At 58.5% G+C, this 2,200-nt stretch overlaps 2 non-coding genes across 2 annotated transcripts in view; both read left to right on the forward strand.

Annotated features, from left to right (window-relative positions):
* The first annotated feature begins 634 nt into the window (after nt 1-634).
* Nucleotides 635-788, forward strand: LOC122791887. The gene has a single exon (XR_006363241.1). It is a non-coding gene; the product is annotated as a 5.8S ribosomal RNA (ribosomal RNA).
* A 426-nt stretch (nt 789-1,214) lies between these two features.
* Nucleotides 1,215-2,200, forward strand: part of LOC122791880 — a 3,804-nt gene continuing 2,818 nt past the window's right edge. The window contains exon 1 of the ribosomal RNA XR_006363236.1: nt 1,215-2,200. This exon is cut by the window's right edge and continues 2,818 nt beyond it. This is a non-coding gene — a ribosomal RNA (28S ribosomal RNA).

Below are 2,200 nucleotides of genomic sequence, written 5' to 3' on the forward strand. Positions count from 1 at the left end.
TGCCCTGATCCTCTGTGCCTCTCTGTCTTTCTCTGACTCCTATCTCTCTGTGCACACTTGTGGATACCAACAGGACTGAGTCTGTGTCTCTAGGTGGGAGGGAGAGTGGAAGAAGTGAGAGTAGGGGTGGTGTTTGTCCCTCTTGGCTCCCGGCAGCGGGAAGGAGGGGTTGCATCCATGCAGTGGGAGGTGTGGGTGCTCCTCTGCTGCCATGAGGAGATGGTGGTGGAAGGTGTGCCTGGCCCAATAGTGCGGTCCACCATGTGCCCCGGAGGTGGCTGGCTCCCTGTGCAGTAGTGGGAGGGAGAGGGTGCAGTCCCAGCAGGGGGGTGGTGGCCTCCCCTCTTGTCTTGCAGGGCTACCCCCAGGGGTTTTACAATGGAGTCCTCTCCCCTTGATGTCAGTCATGGGTACCTGTGGAGGATGCACCGCTCCACACGGGGTGTTGGTTCAAAGACCCAGAAGGTCGGCAGTGTGGCCATGTGCCGGCCACTGTGGGACTACCTGCTGTCCTGTGGCACGGGGCCAGTAACCCCGGTCTGGGTTCCCATGACTAAGCCTGTGACACCTTGTGTGCTCTCTTGAGTTGTGATGCCAGGAGGGCAGCAGTGCCCGTGGCGAATGAAAAATGTAAGACTCTGAGTGGTGGATCAATCGGCTCATGTGTCGATGAAGAACGCAGCTAGCTGTGAGAACTAATGTGAATTGCAGGACACATTGATCATCGACACTTTGAATGCACTTTGTGGCCCCGGGTTACTCCCAGTGCTATGCCTGTCTGAGGGTCATTGTGGCTTCCATCGCCCATGTGGGTGTCTGGCCCCTGTGGAGGGTGCAGCCGGGGAGTTGAGGGAGCCCACTTTGGGTCCCCCTGTCTCCCCAGGGAGAAATGTGGATGGAGGATTCTTCTGCCGTCCAGAGCCAGGAAGCCTTTCTGAGGATGGGATGGGACAGGTGCGTGTCCAGCCTACCCTTGGAGGCTGTCGGTGGTACCGCCACCAGGCTGCCCTGCTGATGTGGAGCCTGACACCTGCCTGCTCAGTTCCTATGTGCTGAAGCCATGTTGGCTGTCCTCCTCTGCTGCTTGGAGTTCATGGGTGGGGAGTGGGTGTGTGGGGACCAAGGGAGGATGGGTAGTCTGTCCCCCAAGGGAGGATGGTTAGTCTGTCCCCCCCAAGGCCCCTGCTGTCCCCCATGTGACCATGCACTGAACGCGACCTCAGATCAGACATGGTGACCTGCTGGATTTCAGCATATTACTAAGAGAAGGAAAAGAAACTAACCAGGATTCTCTCAGTAACAGCGAGTGAAGATGGCATTGCCCAGCACTGAATCCCCGCCTTGATGATGGAAGCAGGGAAATGTGTCATACAGAAGTCCGTCTCCCCATCGCCGCCCAGGGGGCTCAAGTCCTTGGTGATCGAGGCTCAGCCCGTGGATGGTGTGAGGCTGGTGGTGGCCCCCGGCACATTGGGATCAGGTCTTCCAGAGTCGGGTTGTTTGTGAATGCAGCCCAAAGTGGATGGTAAACTCCATCTAAGGCAAAACACCGGCACAAGACCGATAGCGGACAAGTACTATAAGGGAAAGTTGAAAATAACTTTGAAGAGAGAGTTCAAGAGGGAGTGAAACCATGCAGAGGTAAATGGGTGGGGACCGCGTGGTCCGCCCGGAGGATTCAACATGGTGGCCATGCTGGCCTCACCTGTGCGGCCAGCATGGTGGCCATGCTGGCCGCACAGGTGAGGCAGATCCCCTCGCTCTCCGTGGAATGGGGGACTGTCCACTAGCGTGCTGGCCACAGTCGGGTGCATTTCCTCTGTGGTCGTGGGCTGCGACCGGCTATGGGTCAGCCAGGAAGGCCATGTGGAAGGTGGCTCCCCTCATCATAGGAGAGTGTTACAGTCTGCGGCATCAGCCCTCACCATGCCCTGGGGTTGTGGGAGACTGCCACCGCACCCACCCCTGCCCTCATATTGGGGGCCCCCGGCTCCTGGTGGAACTGTCGACTGGGCTGGATTGCCCTCAGTGCGGCCTGACTGCATCCTGCCACCATGCCGGCGGGCTCACCTTGGGTGCCTGGGGACTGCGGTAAAGATGGTGACGCACCCATCCCATCTTGAAACATGAACCAATGAGTCTAACAGCTGCACGAGTCCGAGGGTGGGCAGGAGACCACACGGCGCAATGAAGGTGAGAG

Source organism: Protopterus annectens, chromosome 17.part0, assembly GCF_019279795.1.
Source record: "Protopterus annectens isolate FY-2018-M chromosome 17.part0, PAN1.0, whole genome shotgun sequence".
Taxonomy (NCBI): Eukaryota; Metazoa; Chordata; order Ceratodontiformes; family Protopteridae; genus Protopterus; species Protopterus annectens.